This window comes from Globicephala melas, chromosome 4 (genome assembly GCF_963455315.2).
Source record: "Globicephala melas chromosome 4, mGloMel1.2, whole genome shotgun sequence".
Lineage (NCBI taxonomy): Eukaryota > Metazoa > Chordata > Mammalia > Artiodactyla > Delphinidae > Globicephala > Globicephala melas.
The window spans coordinates 77,641,651-77,660,339 of NC_083317.1; positions in this window are offsets into that span (position 1 = coordinate 77,641,651).

Sequence of the window (18,689 nt, forward strand, 5' to 3'; positions counted from 1 at the left end):
GGTTGGACTGGTCCAGGGGCTGGGCCGGGGGAAGTCGCTATTTATAAAAGTCTGGAATTATTTAATAACTGGTAGAGCCATTCCATCATAGTGTAATAGCAGGCCTGGCCTTTAAATATTTATTTCTCAGAGTACCCAAAGTTGCAGGGTTTCCTTGTAACTGCTGAAGCTCTTTTAAAGCAACTGGGGCTTTGCCTCATTGCTGATTCTGCTTCCTTTTCAGGAGGAGAAAAAAAAGAGGCAGAGAGGGGCAGAATATCTGTCAGCCAAGTGTCACATCAAAGAATTCCACCCAGAGCCACACAAGTGCAGACACCTGAGGGGCATTGCCGGGCAGACAGCACTGTTTCTGGTAATTGGGTTGACACCACTGAGCAGCCTTAGAGGATCTGAAACCTTTCTATGACTCCTGCCTCCTCCTATCTGGTGGTGAAAACCTCAGGTTGGGAGCTGAGTGATTCTTCAAAAGCAAATGCAAGGAAACCTAGAGGTCACATTCCTAAGGGAAAGGCTTTTTCCTAGGTTTCGCTCCAGTTGCTCAATGAGAAGAAAAGGACCAAGGTCAAAGTTGCCTTCAATTGCGTACAAAGAGGGAGACAAGGATAGCTGTAGAATCATACACTCAAGAGATTACAAGACTCCGTGATGCTCACTTGGTCCAGCCCCCTGTCAAAGGCTTGAATCTTCAAAATGGACCAACCCTGACAGCAACCGGACAGAAAGGTCCTCTGCTCGTAAACGAGCCTCGGTCTTCCCCACTTCCAGATCTTTCTACGTAGAGCTTCCTCAGCCTGCAGTACCCTGCCTCTTTCCTTGCTGCATCTTGGGCCCATCTCCTACTTGCCTTCCAGGTCTCACTTCAGAAAATACTTAGATAAGAGGCTGCCTGAGATGTCCTTTAGAAACGTCTTTTGGCCACCGGAACTTCACACGTGCAACATTCGCTACTCTGGTGTTTCCACCTCTGTCTCCCTCCCTAGCTTCCCTACAGTAGGGAAGGCACAGCTCTGTTGTACGTATCCAGCAGGGCCTACACAGGACCAGACACAACAAAAACATTCAAAAATGTGAATGGATGTGTGAATTGCTACATCTTGACTGCCAATGAAGTATTTACATTTACAATCTCACGTTATCATTGCACCGTGCTTAGGAAGAAGATAAAACTTTTTATAAGAAATAATATTTTCATACCCATTTTATGGATGAAAACAGCAAGCTCAAAAAGAAAAGAAAAACAAAAGAACCCTCGTATATGTTTAAGACCTGTATGGGCCATTCATTGTGCTAGGTCATTTCAAACCTTTTATCATCTTTATCCTTATAACGGACCTTTGAAAAGTTATTGTAATCACACTTAAAATTTTTATTTATTTTTAGATTGAGACACCCTTTTCAGGCTATGAGTTTTGACCAATGTGTAAAGTCATGACCATCATGACACAGAACTGTCCCATCACCCTCGTGCTGCCCCTTGTAGTCATTCCCTCCCCACCCTAGCTCCCTGTAAATCCCTGGTTTCTTCTGCATCCCTATATCCTGTACAGTCATATTTTAGTAAACAAAAAACCAAAACTCAGAGAATTTAAGCAACTTGTTCAAGGTAAGGGCCTAATAGGTGATTAGACTTTGCCATTGAACCCAGACTTCTGATTCTCTGTAAAGGTGTGAACAGAGCATGGAGTCTAGGAAAATGCTTGTCCCATTCCCTGGCCTCCCTCCCTGCTTCCACAGAAAGGGCCCGTCCTTAGTCCGGGTTCTGTGAGAGGCAGGGCAAACACAGCCTCATTACCAAAGGCCATATCTGATAAAGCTCCACCTCTGATCGTTCGCTAGGTGCTGAGGGAAGCCTGTGTTCCCAGCCAGTGGAAGATTCTGAAAACCATATTCTTTGCAGGCTGTTTAGCAGACAATGGTGTAAGAGATTGGTCTTTTCCCGGTTACCTCACTTATCTCTAAGACAAGAGGTTCTGAGAGGAGATCACTGCTAAACATTTAGCCTCTCAACTCACCAACTTCCCCCAAGGCCCCGGGGCCCTTTTCCAGACGTGGGTAAGACCACAGGGGGAGCCTTGCTGGCACTAAGTGGGCGCTGCTGCTAATTGGCTTGATGTAATTGACTGTCTGTGGTTGTTCACCTGCGAAGCCAGCCACGGTCTCTGCAGGAGCAGCCTTGCGGGGCCAGCCTGCGGGCAGGGAGCACAGTTCTTACCGGAGCTCCCAAACAAACAGGTTTAGGGGCAGCTTCAAAAGTGAATAGCGGGCCTGCCACTGGGAAAGGGCCATTTCCTCCGGAGGTGTTGTCTTCTCAGGCCACGAAGGATAGAGAAATCATTTTATCTTCTTCCTGCTTTTAATCAGGGTGGCAGGATATTGGTACCACTTTTGTCTGAAGATAATCTCTTCTCTAAATTAAAAAATAATAATAAGTACTTGTTTGGGTCTGAAGGAAGATGTGAATGTGTGATCTTCTCTGACAGATACAGGAAATCACCCCAAGCCTCCTGCAATTCTTCTCCCCGTAATTTTCAGGCCCCACCCCTCTGTCTTCCTTCCTTTAGGAAATAATTCTTTTCCTACCTTAGGAAATAATTTGAAATTCATGAGGGATGGTCTTCCCCTTCAGGCTGCAGTCTTGGCTGCATAATGCCCTCATACCCTACCACCCAGTGAAGTTGGATCTGCTGGTGAGGGCTTTTTAGATCAGTAGCCCTGACACTTTAGGTGCAGGAGTCCCCAGAGAACCCAGCCTTGGCTTCCTGCATTCTCTGCTGAGGGGCTGCAGCACTGATAGTGGACCAAACCCAAGGCTCTGACACAAAACTGGGGCTGGCAGGTAGTGAAAGTAATTCACTGGCTGTGAAAGCCCCACTTTCTGGCCTGGTTCCTAACTAGCTGGGTGATCTTGAAAGAGTTGTGTACTTTCTCTCTGAACATTATCTTCCTCATCTGTGCAATGGAATAAAAAATACCTAACTTACAAGGTTGTAGAGAGAATCATGCACGTCAAGCGGCACACAGAACATACCCGACAGCAGTAATTATGATCAACCCCATCATCGTCATCGCCATTACTCGCTTTAGTTTAAATAACAATGTTTGGGTATTTCTGTAAATTATATACCTGAGATGTTCTCTGCCTTTTGCTGCCAATCCACTATATGATACAATACAAGGAATGCTCCAGCTAATGCCTTGTCTTTATTCTGAAAAGGAGCTTCTGGGCTTCCCTGGTGGCGCAGTGGTTGAGAGTCCGCCAGCCGATGCAGGGGACACGGGTTCGTGCCCCGGTCCGGGAAGATCCCACATGCCGCGGAGCGGCTGGGCCCGTGAGCCATGGTCGCTGAGCCTGCGCGTCCGGAGCCTGTGCCCCGCGACGGGAGAGGCCACAACAGTGAGAGGCCCACATAACGCAAAAAAAAAAAAAAAGGATCTTCTGCTCTGAGTGCCTCTTGTTTTCCACCCCAAATTTGGTGTTACAGCAAGTAGTAGATAGAAGGATCCTCTCTCTCCCTGAACCCAGATTTCAGAGCTCAGGACCAAGCCAATGTTTCCAGCTCTGGCCTTTTTCTTCTACATCCTGCCCTGGTCTCTCTGCCCCTAGAATCAAAGTTTTCTCCTAAATAGAAGGCAACTTCTAATCAAAATAAAGACATAGTAAAAGAAAAAAAAAAAAAAGTCTCAAGAGATCACAGACCAGCAATGCAAACATGAAAACCCAGAATCCTTTTCCTTTCCTGCCCCAGCAGCTTTCCTGGTCAGGAGGTATATGTATTGAAGCTGGTTGCCGTTCTTCTGACCAAGGGTGGGTACTTCCCCATTTCCTTTAATCTTTGCCTATTTTAGGTAGAGTTCCCTTGTCATGATGTCCGGGCATCAGAGGAGAGGGTATGAATCCTACAAAAAAGATATATTTAACTCCTAAGACATGAGATCATTTGAATGCAGAAATCAGTCTTTTAGACTTCAGCTAATTACTAGTGTAGGGCTGGCTAATGTTATGGTTCATTCGCTGGTAATTTCCTGGATCAAAATAATACCTGATCCCCTCGTCTCATTATCTTTTGGGCTACCTCATCCCCTTCCCTTTTAGGCTTCAGCAACCCAAAAAATGGACAGAGTGAAAAAGAATATAGGTCAGGTAAATAATTAACTCATAAGACAGTCTTTTAATTCATGGGAATCCTGGCAGCAAGTCTGAAGTTAAAGGTTAATTTAGCTGGTGTCTTTGCCCATTACATATACATGAACTTGCCATTACATTAATACTTGGAATTTAAAGATCATCTTTCATCTCAGGGCTCTGAGCTTGTAGTGACACTGCCTCTGAATTCCTTTAATTTCTTTGGAGAGAAAAGTAAGGGTCAGGAGAAATTTTAAGATGTAGCCAAGATTGCATAGTAAATGATCAGAGTAGTCAATCTTTCCATTCCTAAAACTCTTCCAGCTAACTTACAATCTCATTTCCTCACCCATTCAATGAAGATCATATCATCCCTTTCTTACAGTGTCAGGAACCATGTTAAAAAATATATATATAAACAGAGAGAGAGAGGAGAAATACCTAAAACTAACAATAGTGGGATTATAAGAAAACTTTTGTTTTTTCAATATTTTCAAATTTCTAACACAGAACAGTTTATTAATTTATCTTAAAAAGACATATTTTTAAAAAAACATACTTCATAAGGCTATATAGAGCAGTATACAAATCTTTTAAGCAGTCATAAGGCATAATACATGCGAGTGTTATTGCTATTCAGGTATTATCAGTCTCTCGACATTCTGTAAATTCTTAGGCCTTGTAATACCCTTTTCCTGGGGAGTAGCCCCAATCGAAGGCCCTAGATTCAAAGGGTACTCAGTGAAGCATCATGTCCTTTTGTAGCTATTTAAAGACAAAGTCCCTTAAGCCTGTGCTGTCTGGCTTCAGTGCAGAATGTAGTCAAGAGCTCAGTCATAGAATCACATCACCATTTCATGCACTTGAGGTCCAGGTCTGGCAGAATGAAGATAGCTGATGGGTGAGGGAACCTGCGGAGAGGAGTAGAGCACTGAGTCATTATGTTCTCACCAGATGTTAACTGGAAGGTTTCAGCCACCCAAAAGCCTTAGGCAAAGTCTCTTGGCCACTATTTCCCCATCCATGGGCCGCCATGCTGACCAGCCATTCCCTTGGCACCTTATAAGGGCACACTGATTAGAAAACTCATCTTGCAAGAATGCTGCAGAGAGACCTTTCACATGGAGTAGAACCATAGTGCCCAGAGGCACCTTGACTCACTGGTAGTAGAGCTGATTTCTAACACCCAGTCTGATGACTCTCCAGCCCAAAAAGGGATGAACTACATGGCAAAGTCCAGGCACATTCCCACCGGGCCAGCCAGAGGATAGTGCATGGGAGTGGCAGGTCCTCAAAGTATTTGAAAAAGTACTAGTTACACCTATAGTGTCAGGCAGAGACAGGAAGTGGCCAACCGACTCATTTACTCATTTGTTTATTTTATTAGTGTATATTGTCTGCCCCTAATGTAGCAAGGGCTGTGTTATTTGCTATGGGGAAAACAGATGAATCAGATAGCCCTGGCCTAGGTCTAGTTGGAGTGAAAGATAGATCATAAAATATTAAATGCCTTATAATTTCTATAAATGAAATGTATACAAAAGAAAAAAGAAAAACATGGAGTTAAAAGTCCAGAGTAGCTTTAGGCTGAGAGGGAAAGTAAAAGTTTCACATGGGAGCTGGGTCTTGAAAAATGACTAGGAGTTTGCCACACATGGAGGAGCGTGCCAGTTAGAAGGACAAATGGACTTAAGTAAGTAATTAGGAACAATTAAGACAAAGTAAATGATCCAGATTTTGAATGTTAATTTCATTTCCTAAATATTCCATAGCTCACCATAGCCATGTCATTCTCTAAAGTTGCCATGAAATTTGCACCGTGTACCTAAAATCCACAGTTTAGTGAATGAGAGAGAGAGAAAAGAGGGGAAAAGTAGGAGCTGAGAAATTTAAGACTCAAAAAATAGCCCATGTCCTTTCACTCAAGGCTCCATGACACTTTGTCTTAGAAGCACTCAGAAGCCCAGGCAAGGCTGGCTCTGGGTGATCTTGCATTCCACTTGCTAACTTAGTTATTTGATATAGTTTTATACTACAATAGCTGGGAACCATCCACCAGCCATCAGTGTGTATATGTATTTTTTGATGTTGTCTTTCCTCATGTTTTATCTTTTATCTTGTTTTGTCTTCTTATTTCCCAACATACCATGGCCTTGCATGTATAAGGAGATGTAAACTTTACTGTTTGGCATCTTTGGGAGACAGTTATGTGCCTGTCACTGCCTTGTCTGTATCATCTCCATTCCATTGATGTTCCTCACTTCTCTCCCTTTCCTTTGAATAACTGTCATGTGCAAAGCTGTGGTGTCTTCTCGTTCCCCCTGCTTCTTTTTTATTTTTTCAGCTTAAAGTGATAAGAAGTAAGGCACAGGAACACTGCTGTGGCAAAAAAGGCCCTAGATATTAGGGAGATCTGAATGCCCTTCCTTTTCCTGGAGGTGGATATGGGCAAAAAGAGGTAGAGTCGACATTGTCACCCACGACTCAGCAGGTGGTGGGGACACTGAGATCATACTCCTTAATAACTGCTATTTTTCTCATCAATGAAGTAGAATCTCCTCAAAAGCTTTATAAATCTCAGGGTAGACATTGAGAGACCAGCTATGACTTTCTAGAATATTCTTCTCCAGTATCTTGATGCCCTTGTCTGAGATCATACACTTTGATGCGTAGTTCATGGAGACAACCTTCAGCTTCTGTTCTTAGACTAGAACTGGTTCACATGCACATTTATTCACTGTTTTAAATTAACATAGTTAACATAGATGTGCCTTTGCTTCCAATTCCTTTCTCTAGTCCTCAGTGATACACATATATCTTTCTGAAAAAATCACTCTAACATCATCCTCTGCTTTAAAATTGTCATTAGCTCTCTTCTGCCTTAAAGACAAAATCCATGCTACAGAGCCATGCACTTAAAGTTCCTAGACTCTCATCTAACTCTCCAACTTTATGTCTTAGCATCCCAACCACACATCCTACCCACCCAGCCACAATAAAGTGCTTGAGGATCCAGTACACACACACCTGCCTGCCTCACTGTAGACTGTGACTCACCTGTTCTTTTCTGCTTCAGTTGCATTTCTTTTGAATCTCAAAAAAAGAAAAGAAAATGAAACAAAATGAGACTATAATTTATGGCTCACTTTCCTTGACTCTCCCCAATCCAATGTAATCACCCTCTAATTCCACAGGACGCTACTAACTTTTTACCTGTATATCTTGTTAGGGTATTTGGAGCTTCTCTCTCTCTCAATACCATTAAATTCTTACCCTGTTATAAGTAACCTGGAGGCAGGGACTTTTGTCTGTTTGGTTCAGCGCTGTATCCCAAGGGCCTAGAATGGTGTCTGGGAAGTGATGGATCTCAATAATTGTTGAAAGAGCACCTGCATTATGTTAGACACTGAGCTGGAATTATCCACGTGTATCCCTTATCTTTCTCCATTGACTGTGTGTTCCTTTGAAATCATGAAAACCATAGTTTATTCATCTCTGATGTACTCAGCATAGGGCCCAGCATGTAATGAGAATTTGGTAAATATTTGTTCAGTAAATTACATCATGAATGAAAGAATATCTTTATAGACAACTAACTCCACACAGTATTCTATTTAATTCTTAAATAACTACTTTCTTTCTGCCTCTATGCTTCAGATTCCTGTGACAAAGTTCAGTGTTGCCCTTGAATAGAAAAGCCAATAGCAGACATGTGTCCTACCTTTGTTACTGCAAACACTTTTACCAGTACTTTACGTGTACTCTAAGTATCCATTTCATTGTTTACTCTGGAGTTCAGATAAGTGTTGGTGGTGGTGGTGGGGTGACTGGGAAGGAAAAAATTAAATTAAATCGAGTGATTAAAGTAATAAAGAAAAAGGGAAAATCCCACATCCACTGCCCCTACAAACTATATTTTCTAACCCCTTTGTTTACATAGTAGATAAGTATTTCACTTATAATTTGCACTATTTCAATACCCTGAAAATCTACTGGAAAATTTGCTTTTAGCTATAGAGAATTTGCTTTCAAATACAGGATATTGCTGTTTGGTCCATTTTTACATTGAATGGTGCCCCAAATTTAGAGTAGTTATCATATTTATAACAATTCTAAGTTTTGTGACTCATCAGTGATATTCATAAGGATGGAGTCGAGATTTATTCACCTCTGTGTCCCCGTAACCCAGTCCCAGGCACAGAGTGGGGTCTAAATGTTCCTACTTAATTTTAACATTATTAATCATTCACTTGATCAGTTGAATGAATGAATATTTATTAATGTATTACTTTATGCAATACGCTTTGCTGCATTCTAGGATAATACAAAAATAAATGTGACAATTAGTGCTCCTGAGTTGTTCACAGGCTAGTGGATAAATATATCCACAATGAGTTGCAAATTACTTGAAACAATTTCACACTACTGTTACAACTGCACTTTCCAACTCATGTATCAAAAGATAGTTACCATTCAAGAACAAAAATGCAAAATCCTCAAGAAAATATTAACAAATTAAATCCAACAATGTTTAATGAAAAGTATACACCATGATGAAGTGGGATTTATTCTAGGTATGCAAGTCTGGTTCAACATTCAAAACATTAATTAGTGTAATCTATCACCTCAACAGGCTAAAGAAGAAAAATTTTACGATTTTATCAATAGATATAGTAAAAACATCTGACAAAATCCAATATCCATTCATGATGAAAACTCTCAGCAAACTAAGGATAGAAGGGAAGTTCCTCAACTTTGTAAAGAACATCTACAAGAAACCTGGAAATAACATTACACTTAATGGTTAGAAAATAGGTGTTTTCCTACTAAGATCAGGAATAAGACAACGATGTCTGCTTGTACTACTCTTACTCAACATTGTACTGTAAATTCTAGCTAATGCTAGCTAATAAAACAAGAGAAGGAAATAAAAGGTATACATATTGGGAAGGAAGAAATAAACTATCTTTTTTCATGATGACATGATTGTCTATGTAGAAAACCCCAAAGAATCAACAATAACACAACGAAAGCTCTCCTGGAACTAATGGGAAATTATAGCAAGGTTGGAAGATAATATTCTAAATGAAGAGAGAAACTCTTTAGGCGTCCTGGGTTTCTGGATAATGGTAATAATGATTTTACTTGTAAAAGTTTTATAGTTCAGAAAGTGTCTTCAAATGGACTTGAAGACACGGGGAAGAGGATGGGTAAGCTGGGATGAAGTGAGGGAGTGACATGGACATATATACACTATCAAATGTAAAATAGATAGCTAGTGGGAAGCAGCCACATAGCACAGGGAGATCAGCTCAGTGCTTTGTGACCACCTAGAGGGGTGGGATAGGGAGGGTGGGAGGGAGACGCAAGAGGGAAGGGATATGGGGATGTATGTATATGTGTAGCTGATTCACTTTGTTATAAAGCAGAAACTAGCACACCATTGTGAAGCAATTATACTCCAATAAAGATGTTAAAAAAATAAAAAACTCCTCAAAACTTACTGAATCAGAATTACTAACTCTATTTTACAGGTGAGAAAATTAAGACTCAGAAACAATATGTGAACTACTAACAGTTATTTAGTTAAATTAAGGCTACACTCAAATACAGCTCTTCACATTCCTGGTATGGAATTAAATTTTAAGAGAGTAGGAAAAGAAAGCTGACATTTTGTGATGTTGCAATGAGGATTAATGTAAGTGCTAGAGGGGTGTTGGAGGTGATTCCATGCTGCCCCCATGGTGAAGGGAGTGAATTGTAAGATTGGTGCTCTGATGCAGGTATATACGAAGGAACTTGGAACAATGCTATAGGTCCAAGTGTCTTTGAAGCTATCAGAAGGCTGAGAGTGATAAATAAATTCCCCTGTCAGGTCACGTTTCTTCAGTCACATGGTGCTTCTTCTTAATTCCAAGACAGAATTGGGGATTACGTGTTGATCTCTGTCGGAAACAAACCATTGCCTCCTTTAAGCCTAAATGAATCTTTTATGAGGTAAAGGACCTTATCTAGACTGATGCCTGAATAATTTAATGATTTTCTGAACTGATTGTACCCAGAGGCATGTACGTTGAATAAACTGAGATAAGCTATCTTTATCCTTGTGTTAGTAACACATCTCTTATTTCTACCCTCTTCTATTGCTGTCATCATTCTAGAAAAGTGACTCGGCCTCAACTGAAGGAAAATGGAGCTCAGCTGTTGGTAAGACTGATGACATGTGGTTCATGACTAGCATTCCCAAAAATGAAGGGCTGATCTTTTGCCTGTGGCAATGTACAGCATGGCAGCTGTTTTCCTGAGACTCTTCTGACTTGGTTGCCAATTTCTTTAATCCAAGCCAATCAGTACCTAAGGCTACACTGAAGGACAATATGAAAATGGCCGGCTTGGCAGCTGTGCTCTTGTCCATCATAAAACATGGCTGATTTATGGTGAGAGTGGTGTTGATCCCAGAGAATCCAATGAATGGACTTTACAGCAGTGATTTATCAATGCTTATTAACTTCTAATGAGATTGAACCAATCCAGAAGGTAAAAATGCAAAGATTGGTCTAATCCCACTGTTCTTGAACTTGGCTGCACTTTGAAATTCCCTGGGAAGTTTTAAAAAATTACTAATGCCTGGTCATCAGAAATTTTAAGACATTCCTCAGGTTCTACTATGAAGCAGAGTAGGAGAACTAATCTAATAAATACTCTTTTATTGTGGGAATTGGTTGTCAAAGTTTTCTCACTTCTATCACTCAATTTCATTGCCATACCACTGTATGCATTTGTCCAGGTGGATTATTCTCTTTACTTTATTGAAGGTTTCAGGGTCACACAGCTAGTCAGCAACCAATGACCTGATTCTAAGTTGACACCTTCTTCTATTTGATAGCTAATACTCTCTTCAGGGTAAATGAGGAACAAAAGTTAGGCAGAGGTGTTCTTGCTTAAAAAGACATGATTATATGAAACTTAATCCTTGTGGAGGAACACATGGACTCCAAAGACCTTTCACTGCTTTTTCAAACATTCCTTACTAAAAAAAAATCTATTGAGCCATAGAGAATTATTTCTAATGAGTATCTGCATTAAATCCACCTAGCTATCTTATTAAAATGCAGATTCTAAACCCAAATCTAAGAGAATCTGATATGGTCAGTCAGAGATCATATGAATTCTATGTTTTAAACCTATCTAAGGTGATTCATATGTCCACTGAAATTAGAGAAACATTAAACAGTGTAAATTTCAAACAGTGATACCCATTGCCCCACTGTCAATCTCCTTGCACTGGGATTTAGAATAAGATTTAGCAATCTGCTAAACTTTCTACAAATTCTGTTGCAAAGCAAGAACTTAGAATATTGCTCAAAATCTGGTAGTTGAGGCATTAGAAGAAACATTCCTCCTAGAATTTCAGTATGTCTGAGCATCAGAGAGGCAAGCCTGGTAAAAACTAAAATGGAGGCAAAAAACAACATAAGACTTTATATTTATTTACAGGTACTGGTTATATATAGTCAAGAGATACTCTGTACTTCTTTTGTAAAACCACTCTTGGTGCTTTCTACTTTTTACAAAGCAATATTATAAAAGACTACAAGATGTAGTGAAAAGAGCACTGATTGAATTTATGTTATCAGAGAAACTGAGCCATTGTTCCATCATTAATTATCCATGTGACTTTGGGTAAGTCACTTCTCTGATCTCAGTATTTTCATGTCTAAAATGGCATTAATGCATGTCATGTCAACATTACAAGGTTATTATAAATTTCAAATGATATACTCAGTATGAAAGGTTATTGTAACTAATTAATTCTATGTGCATATAATCATTTCATAGTAGACCCAACAGAGTTTCCTTTGGTGACCTTGGAGAGTTATAGAGTTGCTTCGGAGCGGGCCACTTTCTCTTTTCTTTCTTTTTTTGATAGAGATACATGTGTAAATCTTGAGAGAAAATTCTTTTGATAACATTTATCATAGGATACAATGGTACAATGAAATAAGTCTGAGGAAAATAACATTTATATTTTTATCCTCGGACAAGCCTGATATATTTTATTATAGTTAGTCACAATTTGTTTACTAATGTATAATGAAATATTATACAGTCACTTAAAAGTCATGTTTGCAAAGAATGTTTATAGGCATGTTCATGGTGATAAATGGGAAACAGGCAGCATGTAAATTGTATATATAATATTATGTCTATACTATAAGATACATGAAAAACAAATTAATTCGACAAGTGTTTTTGAGCACTTACTATAAACAATGGTGAAATTTTCTCAGTCTTGGCTCATAAATATAACTTTTGGATGAAAAATATTATATAGTCATACCACAATTTGCTTGACCAGTCTCTCCTTAACGGCTGTTTTGATTGCTAGCGTTTATTGTTGTTACTTTAGGGTGAGATCTCTACAAAAATCCTCACTCCCCAGAGGATCTTCTCTGGGTCCTCTGAGCCTATACCTCACAATAAGCAATAAGTAATGCTGCAAAATGAGTGTGTGTGTGAAAAAAATATGATCTATTGCTTGGTATTCGAAAATTATAAAGTTATTTTTAGTTAATAGAGTAAGCATCTCTATAAATAGCCTGAGATGATGGAACAAAGAGCATTAGTTTAAAACGTAAGCCACTCTGTTGAGATTGTGCCTAGAGGGGTGAAATGTGAAGAGGGGTGGAATGATCTCAAGAACCTACAGAGAGAATAGAACCCTAATCTCTAACAGAGAAAGTCCACCTGGTAAAACCTAGAGCTTAGTGTCTTGTTAGCACTTGTCACATCAATGCTCTACTGAACTGAATGGATAAAAACTTTGACCAAACTACTCCAAAATGGGGCAGTTTCATAGAAGATTATCCTCCTTGAAACTCTTTGAGGAGCACAGCTTTTGTTTGTTTGTTTGTTTCTGTTCAGCTGCCTATGAGCTGTAAGCCTCCCTAGACCAGTCTTGTCACCCACAGGGAACTCCTTTCTTTGTCAGTTTAAAGACAGGTCACAGAATAGTTGAATGTCTTTCCTTTCTTTTGTCCTCCCTTTGTTGTAGGAGGAGCAAACAATTGAGTTCCTAAATAGATTAGGAGGTAAAGTGTGTGCACAAAAAGGAAAGTGAAGGAATCTTAATTACCATCATTTTCAATTCAAGTTCGATATATGGTTCCATGAAAAAAAAAATTATTCAGTAACCTTTCTTATACTTAGATATTTACCTGTATATTTGATAAGATTCTCTAGAAGATTCTAGGAATTGAAAATTCTAGGTCATAGGGTATGATCATTTTAAAGCTCCTTGAACATGTTATGGAGTTGTTTTCCTAAAAGATTACACCAATTCATATTCCCATCGAAGTGAATAAAGTGCTCATTTGACCTTACCTGTAACAGAAGTTAACTGTGTCAATTCATAAGCAGGAATCAAAAAAAGAAAAAAAAAGTTTTCTTGTTTTCTTCAAACCCTTTTTTACAACCAGCGCAGTTTTGTCAATTTCTCTTTTTACCATTAAGTATGAAGTTACTTTCTATTTCCATTGGAAATTACCCTTCATCAAGTTAAAGAAAGTGTCTTCTATTTCTAATTTGAGGAGAGTTTTTATATTGAATGGGTATTGTCAATGTTATATCTGTATCTATTTAATGATAATATTTTCTCATTTATTCTTTTTATATTATGAATTTGATTGATTAAATGTGTAATCTTCAATTTTGCATCCCTGGGAAAAACCCCATTTGATGTAGTTTTTACATATTGCTTGGTTTAAGTTGCTAATATTTTGCTAAGAATTTTTGCATCTGTATTTCTGAAGAAGACTGGTCTTCCAGATTCTTCTTCTTTTTTTTTTTTTCCTTTTTTTCCTTTCCTTTTTTTTCCCTTTCCTTTCTTTTTTTTTTTTCCTTTCCTTTTTGATAGTGTTTTAGTCTGGTTTTGGTATTAGTGTAATGTTGACTTCATAAAATGAGTAGGCAAATATTTCCTCCTTTTTATGAAAAAATTTGTATAGAACTTTTAAAAATAGTGAAGCCATAAGGACTAGGGTTTTACATGGATGAAACTTTCAAATTACTATTTCAATTTCTCTAATAGATATAAGGCTATTCATATTTTCTCTTTCTTTTGTGTTGGTTTCAATAATTTGTATCATTCTAAAAAGTTGTACATGTCATCAACTGACAGAACAAGGGAATATACTAACCAGTGAATATATAATATGTATAAGTATTTCTATTTGTAAACAACTATATGTATAATTTAAGCTAAACTTGAGTTCATACTGATGTCTCCAAATATAATCAGTTAAAACATAGATAACGGAAAGCATATGAGGAACCCTGAACCAAGATGGTGGAGTAGAAGGACGTGCTCCCACTCCTTCTTGTGAGAACACCAGAATCACAACTAGCTGCTGGACAATCATCAACAGGAAGACACTGGAACTCACCAAAAAAATAACCCGCATCCGAAGACAAAGGAGAAGCCACAATGAGACGGTAGGAGGGGTGCAATCACAGTGAAATCAAATCCCATAACTGCTGGGTGGGTGACTCACAGACTGGAGAACACTTATACCACAGAATTCCACCCACTGGAGTGAAGATTCTGAGCCCCACGTCAGGCCTCCCAACCTGGGGGTCCGGCAACATGAGGAGGAATTCCTAGAGAATCAGACTTTGAAGTCTAGTGGGATTTGATTGCAGGACTTTGACAGGACTGGGGGAAAGAGAAACTCCACTCTTGGAGGGCACACACAAAGTAGTGTGCACATTGAGACCCAGGGGAAGGAGCAGTGACACCAGGGGAGACTGAACCAGACCTACCTGCTAGTGTTGGAGGGTCTCCTGCAGAGACGGGGGGGTGGCTGTGGCTCACCATGGGGACAAGGACACTGGCAGAAGTTCTGGGAAGTACTCCTTATCTTGAGCCCCCCCAGAGTCTGCCATTAGCCCCACCAAAGAGCCCAGGTAGCCTCAGTGTTGGGTTGTCTCAGGCCAAACAACCAACAGGGAGGGAACCCAGCCCCACCCATCAACAGTCAAGCGGATTAAAGTTTTACTGAGCTCTGCCCACCAGAGCAACAGTCAGTTTTACCCACCACCAGTCCCTCTTATCAGGAAAATTGCACAAGCCTCTTAGATAGCCTCCTCCACCAGAAGGCAGACAGCAGAAGCAAGAACTACAATCCTGCAGCCTGTGGAAGAAAAACCACATTCACAGAAAGATAGACAAGATGAAAAGGCAGAGGGCTATGAACCAGATGAAGGAACAAGATAAAACCCCAGAAAAACAACTAAATGAAGTGGAGATAGGCAACCTTCCAGTAAAAGAATTCATAATAATGATAGTGAAGATGATCCAGGACCTCGGAAAAAGAATGGAGGCAAAGATGAAGAACATGCAAGAAATGCTTAACAAAGCCCTAGAAGAATTAAAGAACAAACAAACAAAGATGAACAATACAATAACTAAAATGTAAACTACACTAAAAGGAATCAACAGCAGAATAACTGAGGCAGAAGAACGGATAAGTGACCTGGAAGATAGAATGGTGGAAATCACTGCTGCAGAACAGAATAAAGAAAAAAGAATGAAAAGAAATGAAGACAGCCCAAGAGGCCTCTGGAACAACATTAAAGGCAACAACATTCGCATTATAGAGGTCCCAGAAAGAGAAGAGAAAGAGAAAGGACTCGAGAGAAAATTTGAAGAGATTATAGGCAAAAGCTTCCCTAACATGGGAAAGGAAATAGCCACCCAAGTCCAGGAACGGCAGCAAGTCCTATACAGGATATGCCCAAGGAGAAACACTCTGAGACACATAGTAATCAAATTGGCAAAAATTAAAGACAAAGAAAAATTATTGAAAGCAGCAAGGGAAAATGACAAATAACATGCAAGGGAACTCCCATGAGGTTAACAGCTGATTTCTCAGCAGAAACTCTACAAGTCAGAAGGGAGTGGCATGATATACTTAAAGTGATGAAAGAGAAGAACCTACAACCAAGATTACTCTAACCAGCAAGGATCTCATTCAGATTTGATGGAGAAATCAAGAGCTTTACAGACAAGCAAAACCTAAGAGAATCCAGCACCACCAAACCAGCTCTACAACAAATGCTAAAGGAACTTCTCTAAGTGGGAAACACAAGAGAAGAAAAGGACCTACAAAAACAAACCCAAAACAATTAAGAAAATGGTCATAGAAACATACCTATTGATAATTACCTTAAACGTGAATGGATTAAATGCTCCAACCAAAATACACAGGCTTGCTGAATGGATACAAAATCAAGACCCATATATATGCTGTCTACCAGAGTCCTGCTTCAGAAACAGGGACACATACAGACTGAAAGTGAGGGAAAGGAAAAAGATATTCCATGCAAATGGAAATCAAAAGAAAGCTGTAGTAGCAGTACTCATATCAAATAAAATAGACATTAAAATAAAGAATGTTACAAGAGACAAGGAAGGACACTACATAATGATCAAGGAATCAATCCAAGAAGAAGATATAAAAATTGTAAATATATATTCACCCAACATAGGAGCATCTCAATACATAAGGCAACTGCTAACAGCTATAAAAGAGGAAATTGACAGTAACACAGTAATAGTGGGGGATTTAACACCTCACTTATACCAATGGACAGATCATCCAAAATGAAAATAAATAGGGAACTGGAAGCTTTAAATGACACAATAGACCAGATAGATTTAGTTGATATTTATAGGACATTCCATCCAAAAACAGCAGATTCTTCTCAAGTGTGCACAGGACATTCTACAGGATAGATCACATCTTGGGTCACAAATCAAGCCTCAGTAAATTTAAGAAAACTGAAATCATATCAAGCATCTTTTCTGACCACAACACTATGACATTAGAAATTAATTACAGGGAAAAAAAACGTAAAAAACACAAACACATGGAGGCTAAACAGTATGTTACTAAGTAACCAAAGATCACTGAAGATATCAAAGAGGAAATCAAAAAATATGTAGAGACAATGACAATGAAAACATGATGATCCAAAACTTATGGGATGCAGCAAAAGCAGTTCTAAGAGGGAAGTTTATAGCTATACAAGTCTACCTCAAGAAACAACAAAAATCTCAAATAAACAATCTAAACTTACACCTAAAGGAACTAGAGAAAGAACAAACAAAACCTAAAGTTAGCAGAAGGAAAGAAATCATAAAGATCAGAGCAGAAATAAATGAAATAGAAACAAAGAAAACAGTAGCAAAGATCAATAAAACTAAAAGCTGGATCTTTGAGAAGATAAACAAAATTGATAAACCATTAGCCAGACTCATCAAGAAAAAGAGGGAGAGAACTCAAGTCAATAAAATTAGAAATGAAAAAGGAGAAGTTACAACTGACACTGCAGAAATACAAAGCATCCTAAGATACTACTACAAGCAACTCTATGCCATTAAAATGGACAACCTGGAAGAAAAGGACAAATTCTTAGAAAAGCATAACCTTCCAAGACTGAACCAGGAAGAAATAGAAAATATGAACAGACCAATCACAAGTAATGAAATTGTGATCAAAAATCTTCCAACAAACAAAAGTCCAGGGTGAGATGGCTTCACAGGTGAATTCTATCAAAAATTTAGAGAAGAGCTAACACCCATCCTTCTCAAACTCTTCCAAAAAATTGCAGAGGAAGGAACACTCCCAAACTCATTCTATGAGGCCACCATCACCCTGATACCAAAACCAGACAAAGATATTATACACAAAAGAATTACAGACCAATACCACTCATGAATATATACGCAAAAATCCTCAACAAAATACTAGCAAACAGAAGCCAACAACACATTAAAAGGATGATACACCATGATCAAGTGGGATTTATCCCAGGGATGCAAAGATTCTTCAATATATGCAAATCAATCAATGTGATACACTATATTAACAAATTAAGGAATAAAACCCATATGATCATCTCAACAGATGCAGAAAAAGCTTTTGACAAAATTCAACACTGATTTATGATAAAAACTCTCCAGAAAATGGGCACAAAGGGAACCTACCTCAACAAAATAAAGGCCATATATGACAAACCCACAGCAAAAACATCATTCTCAATGGTGAAAAACTGAAAGCATTTCCTCTAAGATCAGGAACAAGACAAGGATGTCCACTCTCACCACTATTATTCAACATAGTTTTGGAAGTCCTAGCCACGGCAATCAGAGAAGAAAAAGAAGTAAAAGGAATACAAATTGGAAAAGAAGAAGTAAATCTGTCACTGTTTGCAGATGACATGACACTCTACATAGAGAATCCTAAAGATGCCACCAGAAAACTCCTAGAGCTCATCAATGAATTTGGTAAAGTTGCAGGATACAAAATTAATGCACAGAAATCTCTTGCATTCCTATATGCTAATGATGAAAAATCTGAAAGAGAATTTAAGGAAACACTTCACTTACCATTGCAAAAAAAAGAATAAAATACCTAGGAATAAACCTACCTCGGGAGACAAAACACCTGTATGCAGAAAACTATCAGACACTGATGAAAGAAATTAAAGATGGTACCAACAG